The sequence below is a fragment of the Monodelphis domestica genome, chromosome 4 (genome assembly GCF_027887165.1).
Source record: "Monodelphis domestica isolate mMonDom1 chromosome 4, mMonDom1.pri, whole genome shotgun sequence".
Classification (NCBI taxonomy): Eukaryota; Metazoa; Chordata; class Mammalia; order Didelphimorphia; family Didelphidae; genus Monodelphis; species Monodelphis domestica.
Genome location: NC_077230.1, coordinates 191,076,179 through 191,093,264, shown reverse-complemented (window position 1 = coordinate 191,093,264; position 17,086 = coordinate 191,076,179). Strand labels below are relative to the sequence as shown.

Genomic DNA, 17,086 nt, shown 5'->3' with positions numbered 1-17,086 from the left:
GAGGAAAAAAATAAGTCATGAGGAACTATAGACGTTTTAATAAATGAGTCTCTACAGTTTCCTGGCAAAGAATATGAATAATAACTAACATTTATGTAGCACTTTAAGATTTTAAAAGGCTACAACATAAATTATGTCATTTGATCCTCACAATAACTCTGTGAGCTAGGTTCTATTAGTATAACTATTTTACAGATGAAAACCGAGATAGAAAGAGGTTAAATGACTTGTCCAAGGTCACAGTATGTGTTTGAGACAGGATTTTAACTTAGATCTTATTAACTCTAATTCCAATGCTCTATCCACTGTACCATTGAACTGCCTGGATAAGAAAATAGAAATTTATGAAAGTCAAAGGCTACAATAAAGAAATATTTTAGGAAGCCTCCAAGGCATTCAAAACACCAGACCACTATGATTAATGCGGTAACAATAATATTGCAATAATAATACTAATGATAATAAACAATATATCACAGAAATTTGGAGTTTCCTTTTCTTAGGAATCATTTTTAGGGGTGGGTATTAAATATATAGTTTCATATTTTTATATTATGTATCATATTGTGTTGCTATGCAACAAAAATTAAATGTAGTCTCTAGATCACAAGGAAGTCAAACTTACAAAACAAGGGAATAATACAGAGTGGCTTTGGAATACTGCAAAATATCAGCTATTTCTAATTGGATAATTTTCATTCACATAGTTTAGTAATAATGTTGAAATATTAAATATAAATTTTGTGAGTTGCAGATGATTTTCTTTCCTCAATAAGGACACAAATGAAATAAGAATTAGTTGAATTTTCCTCAGATTCTTGAGGGTAGAGGTATTAGGAGATATTAGTTTGATGCCAAGGGCAATAAAAAAATTTTTTTTTCTCATCAGCTGTGGCTCTTTGTCCTTTGAAGAAGAGATGATCACTCCCAGGTGGATAGACTCCCTTGGGATGACAAACACCATCAGATGCTACTAAATAAGTATGAAGCAAATGGGCATTACAGAGTGATGCATTGAACATGCCTTTTTGAACTTTTATGTAGCTCTTAAGAGCTACATAATATTTTAGTATCTTTCATTTGTCAGTTGAACTTGGAATTTGAATATCTTTCTTCTCTGAAATAAATCCAACAAATATAAAACTGAATCTCTTCTGCTGAGACTAATTTGGGGGGAATTGAAACATGGAGCCTAAATGAAGATATGAATTTTCCCCCTAATGAACATACAGAATGTTGGCATGGTATCTATCAAAAGGAAAAGTGGAGAGAAGAAAAATACAGCTAATATATCAAATTTAACTTACTGGACATAATTTCAATCTAATCTACAGCCTTTCAAAGCCTTTTCAGCCCAACCATAACACCAACTCTATCCCTAAAGTAATGGAAAATTTTGGTGCAGAGAAAATAGAATCTATATTTCAAATATTAAGGATGATAATCACACTAGAGGATGTTCCAGAAAAATGTTTAAGGGTCGTAAAAGTGTGTTACTCTTAACATCTGAATGAAATTGTGAAAAGCACAAGCAAGAAACACACGTGTCCCTTAAACAAGGGGTACTCAATATTGAAAAATTGGGTTTAAACCATTTGTCTGAAATTAAAGTAATATTTTCATTATAAGTTTACTATTTCCAAGAGATATTCCTGAACCAGGAAAAAATGACTACAGGTTGATTTTTTAAAAGACTAGAATGTAAACTAAAACAAAAAAATTACCTAGTTAACAAAAACAAATCAATTTAAAAAAATTAACACCACTATTTAATAAGCTAATTATAGACATTGCCACAGAGAACCAGAAACTAATCTGCCAGTGAATAGAGAGAGAAAATAATCATCAATTAGTTAAAGTAACACTTGGTACTCTTAAAAAAAAATACTTAAAGTACACTTTTTTTGAACAACTTTTCTCCTTGTAAAATTTCCTGTGGCTACATCTTTCACTTATTGCTCCCAGGCCAAGAAGTCTGTTCATCGAGTAGTAGGGTTGTAGCAGATATGAATTCTGGGTAATTTCCTTTAGAGGAAAAATGTAATTTCTTTTAAGTGTCTGGACTTTGTTTTCCTTATCAAGAGATTTTCACCCACCTCCCAAATCCCTCAAGAAAAAGAGCCCAATTAGAAAAATAAAATTTGGGAAGAAATTCGGCATTAGCAAAACAGCAGAAAGAAAGGATTATTACTCAAGAAATTAGGACACTGGTTTAGGAAAAGCAATCACTTAATGCTCAAGTCAAATCACAGAAATAATTTCCTGCAATAAATGAATTTATGCATATCAAATGGTCTAAATGAATTTGACCTCTGGAGTGACAAATCAATATGCTTAAGAGTTGCTGGAATGGAACTGGTCAAATTAACAAACTCTTTTCATTCAAAGCTCATACACTAATGTCAACTGTAATTTCTCATTCTTCCCCCCACCATTCCACCCATAGCTAAAAAACCTAGCCTTGGAATATTGCTGATTTACAAAATAGAAAAGCATGAAATTCTGAATTCCTAAAATGAGAAATGAATTATTTATGATCAACATTCACAGTCAGCTGCACATATATTTCAACATGAAACTGACAATATACTTAAAAACAATTAGATGAAACCCAGTGAGATAAACATGCCGTTTCAAAAACCAACTGTTTAACTTGTTTTAAGGATTCATAATACATATCAGGAGTTCTTCTATGAAATGAAGAATCTAACAAAGTTTTAGATTTTTGGTCTGTGGATCATTAGGTGCCAACCAGTCATTTAGAAATATTTAAAGTAAAACCACAACATCATAAATTCAAATGTCATGAAAGGAAATTATTAAAAATGACCTTTAATCAAAAGTCTCCCCTGAGTTGTTCCTGTGCCCAGATACACTGCCATTCATTTTCTTTTTCAAATTAACCATCATCTATTTAAATATTTTCTCATGTAAGTTGCTATCAGCTAGCCAGCTAACATTTTTAGAATCTTGGAAAGTGTTAAGTGGTAACACGAAAACCAATGGTATCATGTTCATTCCCCCCTCCCTTCCCACTTCCTAATGATGATCTGAAAATCTGTGTTTCAGCCTTAGTCTCAGACCTTGGTAAGTCTTACACAACCATGCCTATCTACCTTTTCAGGTCTGATGTTTTGGATCTCTTCTTAAGTCTTTGCTGTAGGGGATGACTTAAGGATGAGGAGGAATGTTACAAAATGAAAATGGAAAAATAAAGGTATAATTAAAATATAATGAAATTACAACAAAATGGGTGGTACAGTATATAGAGCACTGTTTCTGAAGTCAAGAAGCCTCATCTTCCTGAGATCAAATCTGATTTTAGATACTGGCTATGTGATCCTGGGCAAGGCATTTAACCCTCTTTTCCTCAGTTCCTCATCTGTAAAATGAGCTAGAAAGGAGATGGCAGACTACTCTAGTAGCTTTGCCAAGAAAACCCTAAATGGGGTCATGAAGTTGGACATGACAGAAATGGCTGAACAACAACAAATAAATTACATATCTTCAAGAGACAGTTGTGTGATGGGAAGTTCACTGGAATGACAGATCTAAGACCTGTATCATTTTTGTACCTGGGTTCAATTCTCAGATAATTCTATGACCTTGAAAAAATCTTTTAACCCCTCTATGATTCTTTTCTCATCTGTTAAATTAAATAGTTGGACTAGGTGACCTCCAGTTTCCCTTTCAGTTTTGAAATTCTTTGATTCAAAGAGATTATTATAGCAATACTTTTCCAAGGGCAAGAACAGAGTCAGGACTAGGCAGCAGAAATGCAACATAAGATGAGACATTCTATCTGCAGTCAAGCATGAAATAAGCATGAAAAGGTGTTTGATGGTCCACCGACACACACTTTAGGAAGAATAAATAGTTGGAAATAATTGAGGAAATTCACTTTGCACGGCAATGTGACATTGATGTTAGATGCAGATAATGGTTACTACTTTTAACCCTCATCAGTGCACGGAATTATGAATGGCTACTTTGAATAATAAGAGGAAAATTAACTCTCCCTTAACCTGTTGGGCATAGAAGAAATGCCACTCTTTGAAATTCTACACAATAACTTTCCACATTTCTTCCTAGATAATGAAGGACAGTTCTTCAGCAAGTCATCAGACCTCTTTGTGTCTCAAGTTCCTCATTCATAAAAACAAAACAGCTGGAATAGATGGTCTCTTCAAGTTCTAGGTCAATGGTTCTATGATTTGTGATCTGTTCATCTTCAGGGTCCTCAATCACTTAGTTGTTTTTTTTTTTAAGGTAAATGCAGACTAAAAAAAAATTTACTAATAGAATTTATTTAGAAGTATCTCAGGCTCTCCTTGCCCTGCCCACACCAGAGAATGCATCATCCAGCAAAGAGATATGTATATATCGATTATGTCTTAGTTTTCCACTATAAAATAGGTTTTTGGAAGTCTGATTGTATGGCACTGAATAAGTAAGTTGTTTCAGACAGACTTGTCATTTTTATTATATTAACTCTACCTACCCATGAGCAATTAATTTAACTTAATCAATATTTTTCCAATTGTTTAGATCTAATTCTATTTGTGTGAAACATGTTTTGTAATTGTGTTCATATAATTCATGTGTTTATTTTAGCAAATAGATTTGCTAGAATTTTATGTTGAGTTATTTAAACTGGATATTCTCTTTCTATCTCTTGCTATCCAACTTAGCTGGTAATATATAGAAATGCTGATGATTTATGGGGGCTTATTTTGTATCCCGCAACTTTGATAAATTTCAACTAGTTTTTTTAGTTGATTCTTTATGATTCTCTAAATATACCATCATATCTTTCTCAAAAAGTGATAGTTTAGTTTCCTCACTGTCTACTTGAACTCCTTCAATTTCTTTTCCTTCTCTTATTGATAATAGGAATCCTTGCTTCACCCCTGTTCTCATTGGGAAGGCTTCTAACTTATCTCCATTTCAGATGATACTTACTGATGGTTTTAGATAGATACTACTTGTTATATTAAGGAAAGGCCCTTTTATTCCTATGCTTTCTAGTGTCTGTTAAAAGAAATGGGTGTTGTGTAAAGGCTTTTTCTGCATCTATTGAGATAATCATATGAATTCTATAGAATCACTTGAATTTCAAACCAAAATAATAACCTGAGGAATTCTGTGAAATTTGACAATCTTCCATAAGCACCTAAAGCTAATATACTTGATCATTTTTTAAAAGTAAGAATAAAGTCATATCTTCCTTAGTAAGTGAGCTGTTGTTGAGTCATTTAGTCATGTCCAATTCTTCATGACCCTATCTGGAGTCTTACTGGCAAAGATATTGGAGTGGTTTGGCACTTCCTTCTCCAGCTTGCTTTACAGATAAGGAAATTGAGGCAAATAGGGGGAAGTAACTTGCCCAGAGTCACATAGCTATTAAGTGTCTGAGGTGAAAAAATGAGTACATTGGATAAAACATCAGGCCTGGTGGAGCGATCTGTGTTTGAGCCTTGACTCAACCAAGATGAGCTCTGTATTATCAAGGTGCTCTGACCTCCTCTTTCCTCCTAAGCTACCTATAAATACATATAATAATGAGCTTAGGATCCACCTAGCAGTTTTTTGTTCAGAGCAAAGAATTTGAAAAAGAACTATACTTGTACATAAACATCAAAGAACTATATGAAATTAAGCTAATATTATTAATTATAAAATTAATTACCAACTTACTTGGAAAATAAAAATTATTTGGACATGGAATTCTATCAAAGATGTTTAGGAAAATTCACCAATTAGTTTTAATGTGGCATGAAGCCACTGAGCAAGGATTTCAAACAATATGATTCAGAGATAGTTCCCCCTGCACCCCAAATCTGCTGTCCAATTAGGTAATACCAGATTTCTGGTGATTTTTTCCCCTCACTCAAAATAATTTTGCATCCTGTGACAATAAATGTCTGCTGGATTGATTTTAGGGGACTTGGGTTCAAAGCTTTGCTCTTATTCCCTGTGACCTTTGTTATATATGCAAAGTTTTTTAGCCTTGCCAGATCTTAGTTCCCTCATCTGTAAAATGAAGTGATTGCAGGACAAGTTAGGGTTTGTAAGGTTAGTCCTATGTAGGTTGTTTCATCTCTTCTAATGACTTTTCCTACAAGAGGGCCATGATTGTTTTATTGATAGGCAGATGGTGTTACTTTAATTATGGCTCTATGGCCTAAATAGCTGGGTTCCCCATAGATGTGGTTAACTAAGAAAATCTAGCATAGATTTCTATTCATTTGGTCCTTTTTAAAATTCCATCTTCCTGCTTAAAACTTCTCAAAAGAAAGGCCATACTATGTTGTTTTAATTTCCCTAACTTTATCCTCTAAGCAGAAAATTAGAGAAAAAGTTGGCAAGAGATACACAAGGGAGATAGAACACATAGAGAAACAAAAGATAAATAAAAATAATTTAAAAAAAAAGCAAAAGGCATAACTAAGTGGTTTAATTTACAGTTGTTGTTTTTTTTTTTACAACTCAATTCTTTGGCACTGAATGAGATTTTTTTCCACATGACTGACTTGATTCAAACATTTTTTTTGATACCTATCTCCCTATTAAGTGCTTATTATTTAATTTATGTGAAATATCCGGATACCTAATTGAAATATTTTGGAGAAGCAAAATTTTCAGAGTTACTAGATAATTGTTAAAAGCATTTTTAAACAGAACTTCACATGGTTAGAAAAAATTCTAAAATGGTTTCACCAGAGAATCCTTCTTGGTTAACAAATGAGGGTCAAATGTGACTTACACAGACTAATTACCCTGTTCTAACGGTCATATTCTAATATGAATTACATTTATCTTTGTAGATGTGTTATTTACTCTACTGGATTATAAGATCCTTGTAGAAAGGGATCATGGGTTAATTCTTTTTCTGTCTCCCCCCAGTGCCTAGCACAGTGCTTGGAATAAATTGGATGACTAATAAATGTTTGATGAAGTCATAAAATATTTTAATCAACTTTCTAATAAAGAAGCAAACTCTTATCATAAGACCTCTTCCCTTTATGTGCTATATATATATATATATAAACACTTATCTTCTGTCTTGGAATTGATAATAAATATTTGTTCCAAGGTAGAAGCTCAGTAAGGACTAGGCAATTGAGGCTAAGTGACTTGCTCAGGGTCACAAACAGTTAGGAATGTGATGTGTTTTTGACTTTTTTTCCCTCTACTATTACAAGGTACTTGTCACATTAAAGTTTGGTTTGGTTGCTTTTTAATTTTTATTTGTCTTTTGCTTTTATCTCACTTTCATTTTCAAATATAAATTTTTCCTTCTCCTCCCCAAAGTGTTATCCTCTGTAACAAAGAAAACCAATTCAGTAATGCTAACACATCATCAGAGAGAAAACTCAAATTCAATAATATTTGAGGTCCTCCATGAAATCAGAATTCATGAGAGTACATCAACAAAGTAGAAGACATTGTTTCTGCTTTCAAGGATCTTAAGGCATATGGTGGGAAAGTGAACTGACACACTTGAATCAACAAAAAAACACATGTATAGAACATGGTAATAAAAAAAATACAAATTGTAGTGATATCCAAGGTACATTACTAACACCCGAGGGCAGTGTTCTATCGGGCAGTTACCATATAATTATTATGAATTAATGGAAAACCACTTATTAAGCACTTTTTATATTCTAAGCACTAGGGATGCAAATATAAGATCTAGAGAGTTCCTGCTCTCAAAAATCATATTTTCTGATAGAAGAAAATAATTCATATGTGAGGATTCAGCTGCAAGGTTACTGGCAAGGACCAGTAGTGTTTGAAGAGTAGATGGCAAGGTATGGTGGTCATGAAATATCATTCAGTACTTCAACTGGTGCCTCTGACATGCTAATTATTTGGATTATAAATGTATCAGATTTAAGTGCCTCAAAACCTTTAATCATTTTGCTTCTGATCAATAATTTCATTTTTTTTCTCCCTTAAACATACTCTATATTCACTGGCCTTGCCACTTACCCAATCAAGTGAATTTCTTATCATTTCATCTTCCTAGGTTACTCTGCTCCTTCCTCTCCATTAATCTCTGTCCTTCAATTGCTTCAAAACCTACTCAAATGTCTCCTGCTTTCAGAAAATGTTCACGACCATCCCAGTCAATTGTTTTTATATGTCTATTCTAAACTTTCTGATCAAATATACTATGTTTGTGGATTGTACTATATTACTGTATGGGCTGCAACTGTTGTATTACTATATAAATTAGTTCTTTTGTTGATTGATATATGTGAGTTCACTCTCCCCAACTAGACCTTAAGCTTCTTAAAATAGGGGCACTTTTTCCTTTTTCTGTTGTACTATCTTGAGTGCCTATTCTGGCATTTTGTACAATAGTGATCTTTAATAAATATTATTGACTGAGTATTCTGTTGCTATATTGAGCTAGTTTTGGTAAACTATTAAAAAAAACCCAACTTTTCTTCTTTTTTCATCTTTTTTTTTTCCACAAGGGATGGCTTCAGAGTGTGTGGAAGGACACATATATTTCTATAATATAAATATAAATATATTTCTATATTTAGTAATGAAGGTGATAATAAAAAACAAAAGATATTAATAAATGTTAAAAGGTAAGTAAGTGTAAGCAAACGAACATAGTGTGGATATAAGGGAACAATTTTTAAAATTTCCCTTTTGATTTAATTTCATCCAACCCAGACTGTTCTTATTTCTATTAATGTCAGCACAGATATACAAGTTTTAAGTAGTAATTCCATGAAAGGTGATTAAATGAGGATGGCCACAACAAAAAATTTTCTATGTATAGCTTTCATAGATTAAGACTGCTAGAGCTGGTAGGGAGCTTAGTAAATATCTGGTTCAATTCTGTTTTAGAGAAGAACCTAATGTCAACTTTTTTTCAATGTGCATTGTTTCAGTATACATTACTCTCCATATTTGTCTCACCCTATCTATCTATATCTTATCATTTTTCTTCATCTTCTAAAACAAATACTTATCCTTCACCTCTAAAATCTATGCTTCCTCCAAACATTCCTTCCTCTTGGCAAGGTATAACCCAGTTAGACAGATTCATAACATCAGAATCCTCTTGATACTCATTCCTTTTCCTCACTCTCTCAGTATCCATTCAGTTGCCAAATCTAGAACATCTATCATTTCTTTACTTTTCTCTCCCCTCACACGGGCAACATCCCAGTTTAGGATGTTAGGATCACCTCTTGTCTAGATTTTAAAAAGCTTTCTAACTGGTCTCCCTGATTCAAGTTCTCTTTCTTCAACCTATTCTCCACACAACTGCTAAAATAAATTTCCTAAAAGATATGTTAAGCTCTTGCTAAAACAAAAACAAAAACAAAACCACTTCTGATAGTTCCCTATCACCCCTAGGATAAAATAAAAATTTCTCAGTCTGCTATATAAATGTCTCTCCAATATGTTTTCAAACTATTTAAATTTCATGCACTTTGCTTTTTTCAACAAAAAATGAACCATTTGTTTTTCCTTTAAATAAGGAACTATCTGTGTGTATTGACCCTAATGCTGGAATGAATATACGCCTTAAGTTCACCATTCATAATCCATGTTTTCTTCAAAGGCTCATCTTAGCTTCCACCTTTTCTCTGAGGTGTTCTCTGATTCACTCCTTTTTTAGTTGTCTCTCTCCATCTCCTTTAGAGCCCCTTTCGTTTTCATACTTTTGCATTTCTCATTCCAAACCTCATACTATGCTTTTTGGTATTCATGTAATATTCTCACATTACATCACATGTTTCTGGAGAGATTGTTTTGAATTTTTCTTTGTATCTCCAGCATGTTCATAGTGCTTTACACACAGTCTACATTTTTAAAAAATGCTTCCCAATGTGAAATGAATTCATTTTTCCTTTGGGAGTCTCCTTTTTCCTTTCTCTTGTGCCATTAAATGACCATAATATAAACCTTTAAATAGGGATTGCTTTTGGTTGCTTCCTCTATTTATGGCATAATGCCTTATGATGTTTATTCTTAATTTAAGAAATGCAAGACAGGAATATTTATTTAAAACATTAAAAAAATAAAATTGCTTTAAAAAACAACAAACCCGTATCTTCTATCTTAGAACTAATTCTGTGTATTGGTTCTAAGGCAGAAGAGTGGTAAGGGCTAGGCAATGGGAGTTAAGTGATTTGCCCAAGGTCACACAGCTAGGAAGTGTCTGAGGGCAGATTTGTAAAATTACCCAGAGGCAAAAATTTGATTGTATATTATTGCTCCATTTCTATCTCCAAACCATATATTAATTTTTCAAGCCTTATTTCATGATAATGTGGGCTTTATGCTAATAATATTTTACAAAATAATTCTGAATATAACACTAATTCTAAAATATCATATAATTCTAATATCTAATATTCTAAAATTTAACATAAAAACCACATGAACTTTTAAAAATTAATCATTAAAATGTGGCTTTTGTTTTTAAAGAGTTCATCATCAGCTACTGGGAGTCAGCAGATAAAGAGCTAGCCTCAGTACCAGGAAGATGTGAGTTTAAGTCCTAACTCTGGCACATACTGGCTACATGACCCAGGCCAGATCACTTAAATTCTAAGTGCTCTTGGCTACCCTAGACTAGAAGATGCTGAGAAGTGTCTTTTTCCTCTATGGTATGTCATCAGTTCTTTATTACCACTACTGGATGCTAATCATCCCTTATATTGTTATCCCTTATATTTCCTCCTCATCTCCCAACAAAATCATGAATTCCTGAAGGGCAGGGATGGGGACCTTGTTTTTCTATTGATGATCTATTCCTATTCTTATCCACCATAGGCATACTTAGCATGGTATCTTGCATATAGCAGACAGTGAAGAAAACTGATGATGGACTCCCTGTCCCAATCTTCTAATAATAGAAGTGAAGAGAAAAACAATTCAGGCACAATCATTTACGTATTCAGAAAGTATTTGGCCAAGAGATAGGAGATATTTTCCATTATGCTGTTTCTAGGTGCCACTTCACTTTTAGGCACTTTTATGGAATGCTTAAAGGCATTTTGGATGTTTTCTTCTGGAGAACTGGTTTAAAGAGCCAAACTTGGTTGTTTTCATTTGCTTCAGTTGTGTCTAATTCTTTGTGACCTAATCTGGGGTATTCTTAGCAAAGACAATAAGTGGTCTGTCATTTCCTTCTCCAGCTCATTTTACAGATGAGGAAACTGAGGCACACATGGTTAAGTGACTTATCTGTAGGTCCAACTGTTATTAAGTATCTGAGGTAGGATTTGAACTTTGGTCTTCCTGACTCCAGGCAATGCATTTTATCTACAGTGCCACTTAGCTGCCTGTAATCTAAGGTAATGGGCTATCAAACCAAATGGTAACCAGCAGACCTCATTTGGGTCCATTTAGCTTGAAACCTTCATACATCTGTCTGTCTTCTGGTAATATGACCCTTGGGGAAAGTTTCCTTGTATTAAATGAAAGTCCTTTGTGCTTCAGGTTCACCCATTCCTAGTTGTTGTGTTGCCTATAGTTACAATCCTTCATATTATGCCATTCTTTTCCCTCTTTTCTCTAGTCTTAAGTCTCCCCATGCTTTTTTAATTTTTATTTTCTATCCTTTTATTAAGTGTAGTGGTTTGCCTCCAAATTAGTGTAATAGTTCCAGATCATGGCCACTTCTTTTAAAAATAACTGCTATATTTTCTTTCTATGACACTCAGTTCAAATAGTAAGCTTTCATCTGTAACTGTATACACTTACGGTAAAATGGGACATTTGATCCCACATTATTGTCCTATTATTGCATATTTCATAAGTATTATATTTGCGTTTAGCCTTAGAAACATGGAAGCAACTAAGCAATAAAGAAAAATGATGTTTAATATTCATATCAGAGGTTCTTAACCTTTGTTGTGCCATCAATCTCTCTGGAAGTCTGGTGAATTCTATGGATCCCTTTTAAGAATGTTTTAAAATACATAATATAAAATACATAGGATTACTAAAAAATCATTTTGAAATGCAGGTGTCAAATAAAGTTTAAAAAACTAAGATCATTATAGACCCTCAGTTCAGAATCTCTGATTTATAGTGATTCTCCTTCATTTAAGCTACTTGGTATAGTAATACAAAGGGAATCACTGTAAGAAATTAGAAAACATCAAAATCTCTTAGAAAACAGAAACTGTCATCAGTTAAGAACTTTGTCTGAAAAATAGTCTCCCCAAATTGATGAGAACTGTTTAACTTCAGGAAAGACTAGACAATTCTAACTGAAATGAAAGAGTACTCACGTGCCATTTCCTTCCCCCATAAAGAGGAAAGAGCTGCATGTTCACTTTGAAGACCAAAGTTCTGGAAAACATTTTACAGGATCCTTTGAATCTTATAAATCTTGCTCCTGCCAGATGGGTGTACACAGATCTCAATGCCTTGTTATTGGCAAATGGTAATTTGCCAACACCTTTGCTTAATAGTAAAGGTGTAGGGCAAGCAGGCAGACAATGAGAAACTTAATAAGAGCAAAAATGCTTAATGTAAATAAGAACATGACTCTGAAAGAGAGGGTTTCTGGGTAGGAAAGATGACAGTTCAAGAGGGAATAAATATGTTAAACAGGTTTTCTTAGTTTGGCAGCTCCATCACTTATTGACTTAATTTCAATTCATTTTGAAGGCTAGGAAGGGGCTTTCAGAACTATTTACTCGTGTGCCTTGATATGATTTTAGAAGCTCAATTTTTACAACAGCAGATATTATTATTACTATTTGAAATGATTGTATACCCCTGAGAATAAGGTCAAAGACTGTAGTTTTTCTTCTTCTAGGGTTTTCTTTGCACAGGGTATTTTTGGAAGGGAAGGAATAAAAAAAAATACCTTTCCAAAATAAATCAGAAACATTCAAAACTTTTCTTATTCTTAAAAGCTGATTCTTGACATTGCTTCTGAACCTAGTATGTTATCATTTTCTCATACCTAGATATGGTAGTTAGAGAATAAGGACCAAAATCATGCCAAAAAATTAATGAAATAAAATTAACTGAACACGTTAGAGGAACTTCATACCTCTACAATTCGTAGAAATCTAATATTTGAAATTAATAGTGCAAAAGATTATATAAATTTAAAGGAGTGGTCAGCTTAAAGGCAATTTTCACTTCTTCCCCCATCTCAAAATTAGTTTCTGAAATGAAAGAATGTCATCCATTTTGCAAGAGTCTGCCAGTTTTTTGTTGGGCAAAGATGTGACAAGATCCTGAAAGTTCAAGGGCAGTAAGTATGCTGACAATCATGCTACTCAAATCACTTATCGGATGCTGATATGTTGTAGGATCCTGAACCACATTTTCTCAAAAACACAAACACACACACACACACACACACACACACACACACACACACACACACACACACACACACGGTAAAACTCTGAAGACTCCGACATGTGATGTGTCAGAGGCTGCCCATCATAGTCCCTTTTGCCCTTTCTGGAAGAAATGAGTCAACATTGCACTGTTACTCTTGCCAATCCTACAATATTAGCAACCAACACCACCACCACTTTTGCATGGGCAGATGTACTGAAACTGCTGAGAAAGCAAATGTCCTTCAGAGGATATAAATAATCTGAGTTCACTTGACAGAAGGCTATCAGGAGTGTGGTGTAATGGAAAGAACATTCACTGGCTCTGGTATCAGAGGACCTAGTTTCAAATCCAACCTCCATTCATCTCTGTTTATCACTCTCTTGTAACCTTGGGCAAGTAACCTATCCTTCTCCATTTTCAGTGTCCTCATCTGTACAAAAGGGAATTGGATTTGATGGTCTCTGGGGTTCCTTTCAGCTCTAGGTCTATGATTCTGTAAATGGCACTATAGCTTCTAGGCTATTATAAATAATATACAGCACAGGAATGGGGGTGAAGAGATTAACTTATTAAAAATATATTCATTTTGGGTAGACGGACAGGAACTAGATCTGGAAAAGACATAACTACTATTTTCTTTAAAGTCATTGAAGAAGACAGAATGATTGTTTTCATTTAGATCTATCTACTGGGTTCCATTAAAATGGAGAAAATAGAAAATATAAAATCCCTTAAAGAGGACTTGAAAGAAGTCTATCTGGCAGAAATATCAAATGATTATGAGAGAGGAAAATATAAGTAGCATGGTCCACTCGACTTGATAGGATTATGATGAATCTAATAGATATTAATGAAATGCTATCTGATCTCATGAAAATTTCATAGTAAGAAATATCACTTGTATCTACTTGCAATGCAGACTGTCCCAAGAATTTAGTTTCAAAGGATTTTGAAGATCCTTAGTCTACTAACCTTTTCATTTTACAGACAAAGAAATTGAGCATTGTAGGGGGAATAACTGGCTTGCCTGAGATCACACAACTAACTAATCAGTAGCAGGACGAGGACTCCCTAACAATTAGATCTTAGATCACATCACATGATGTATGTAATTGCTATCTAGACTACCTTGACTAGTCTTAAGTAGTTTGAGACAGATGAAAAACAACTTTTCAACTTGTGTGGCAGTCAGAATATAGGAACATAATAAGTCTTTGAAATATAAGTGAATTTGCAACTTATTTTCTATCATCAGCACTTATAGCTTCACCCATCTGAAACCAGTCATTTGTGATGGCGAAGGACATGACAGTGCTTAAACAGATGACAAATGGAATGGCCCATGACTAAAACATCCCAATTCAATAGAAAGGGTTCTGCCATGAGCAGGGTTAATTTGGTATGTAATGGGAACATCAGCATCCAAAAGAACGCTAAAGTTAATTTGTAATCTTTAAGACTACTAGAGATGTATAGGAAAAAATGAAGACTTTATGCTTAAATTTAGACATTAACAGACAACAGAGCTAGCTGACATCTGACATCAAGGTAGACATGCCACACTATATGCACATTGCAGTTAATGAACAGCAATCAGTTAAAATCAAGATCAATCTTTTTTTCTTCAGTATTTACCAAAAAAAGAGGATATTATCCTCCTGTGAACATGAGTGAAAATCAGGTAATGGAAACATGAAACAGTAAGGAATTTAAGGTTATTTCTTTTCCTAAAATGAGTGACTTCCTGCATTTCAGTTTATGTTGAACATTAAATGGATCCTTCAGTTACTCCTGTGCATTATATAGCTGATGTTCATTAATCAAGGCTTGACTTTTACAGTAACGTAACATAGCCTGGCAGAGTAAGTCCCTACTTTTTGGCACTAAAATAAGTATAATGTCCACTTTCAAGGGAGAAAGATGGTGCTTTCTGACCTATCACAGCAAAGTCTAATTTAATACTATTCCTTCATCCATTCATTCTTTCATTCCTTTGTTCAATAAGTCTTAACTGTTTGCTGTGAGTCAATCATGGTACAAAATGTTAAGAATACAAAGACAAAAAACAAAACACTTGTTGCTTTTGAGCAATGCACATCCTATTGGGCAGAGAAATACAACATGTAACACAAATAAATAAATAAATATGAAGTAAATAGAAGGTAAGTTGGAGAGTGATGGGCAGTAGTATCTGGAGGAATGAGAGATTTATCATTGAGGAATCAGTGCTTCTGCTGAGCCTTAATAGAAACTTTGGATAAGAAGAGGCAGGATTAAGGAAGATATTCAATCAGATATGGAGATAAAAGCACTTAAACTTGGTATTGATCTAGGACTAGGGTTGTAAATGGTTCACCAGGGCTTAAAATACATTGTAAACATAGAAATTCAAGATAGCTGGTTTTTAAATAGGGTGAAAAACAAGATTCTGACAGTCTAAGAGAGGGGATTGATAGTTTTCTTAGCAAGATGGAAATTCAGTACTAGGGATGGGGAAAAAAATGAGGAAAGAATAAAAATTTAAGCAACTAGGAAATGCCACTCAAGAAGCTTGTCTAAGGGAGGATGTCTAATATTACTTTACCCAACTATTAAAATACTTAACGTCTTTTCTTTATATTTACTAATTTTTACAGCCTTCTAGACAAGTTCTTTTTAAATCAATATTGGACAAATCAGGAAAATCAAAAAGGGAATAAGACTACTATTGAGAGCAAAAAGGACCACAGGAAAGGTAGGAGGAGGAGTGCCTCTTTTCTATGGGCTGTGCTGTTCTTTTAAGCCATTTGGCTTCACTGCTGCTCAGCCTATAGGGAGCTGGTACCCAAGGCTTTATCAAAATTCTTATTATCTTGTCAGGATTCTTTTGACCTACAAGAATATAGAAAAATAGATGATGAATTCAGAGATGTAAAGGAGTAGCTGCTTTATCTAAATTACTTTCTCTTTTTCCCCCCCAACTTAGGGATTTTATCCCTTTTCCCCATTTTGTTAGTAGTGCATTTTATTGCATTTTATAGTCTACAAGTGTCTCACTGAATTCTAATCCCTAATCTGAATCATCACTCTAGTTAGAATAACAGAGAAGACAAAACAATTTAATTTACATCTGTTTTATTTGCTAGAGAGAAAAATCACCAAACCTCAGGAGTTAAAAGGAACCTCAAATGCCATTTAATCCAACTGATGCCAAAATAAGAACCCTTCTTCCCACAATTTAATTGTAAAAGTGGACATTTTGACTTGTTTTGAAGACTACCTGTGAGGGGAAATCAACTACCTCCAAAAGTAGTTTATTATATGGGATAAATCTTAATTGTCAGAAAATTTTAACACATCAAGTACAAATTTGCTTCTTTTCTGCTTTTTACCCACTCCTAGTTTCTGCCTCCTGGGGACAAGTAGAATGGGTCAAATTCCTCTTCAAAAAATTAATGTGGGTAGTTAGGTGGTTGAATGGATTGAAAACCAGGCTCAGAGATGGAAGGTCCTGGGTTCAAATCTGGTTTCAGATACTTTCCAACTGTGTGACCCTGGACAAGTCACTTAACCCTCCTCTTCTGCCTCAGAACTAAGGGTTTTAAAATTTAAAAAAATTAATGACGTGTTTTTGATATACTACAATCATTTCTCCATAGACTTTCATCCATCTCAATGAAATCCCTCCTCCTCCCCACCTTGTAATAAAGAAAAATAGCCAAGCAAAACTGCAAAAAGGTCCATTTAAGTT

General features: G+C 33.9%; 1 protein-coding gene across 25 annotated transcripts in view; it reads right to left on the bottom strand.

Annotated features, from left to right (window-relative positions):
• Window positions 1-17,086, bottom strand: part of OSBPL6 (oxysterol binding protein like 6) — a 280,006-nt gene that overhangs the window by 100,416 nt on the left and 162,504 nt on the right. The window lies entirely within an intron of this gene.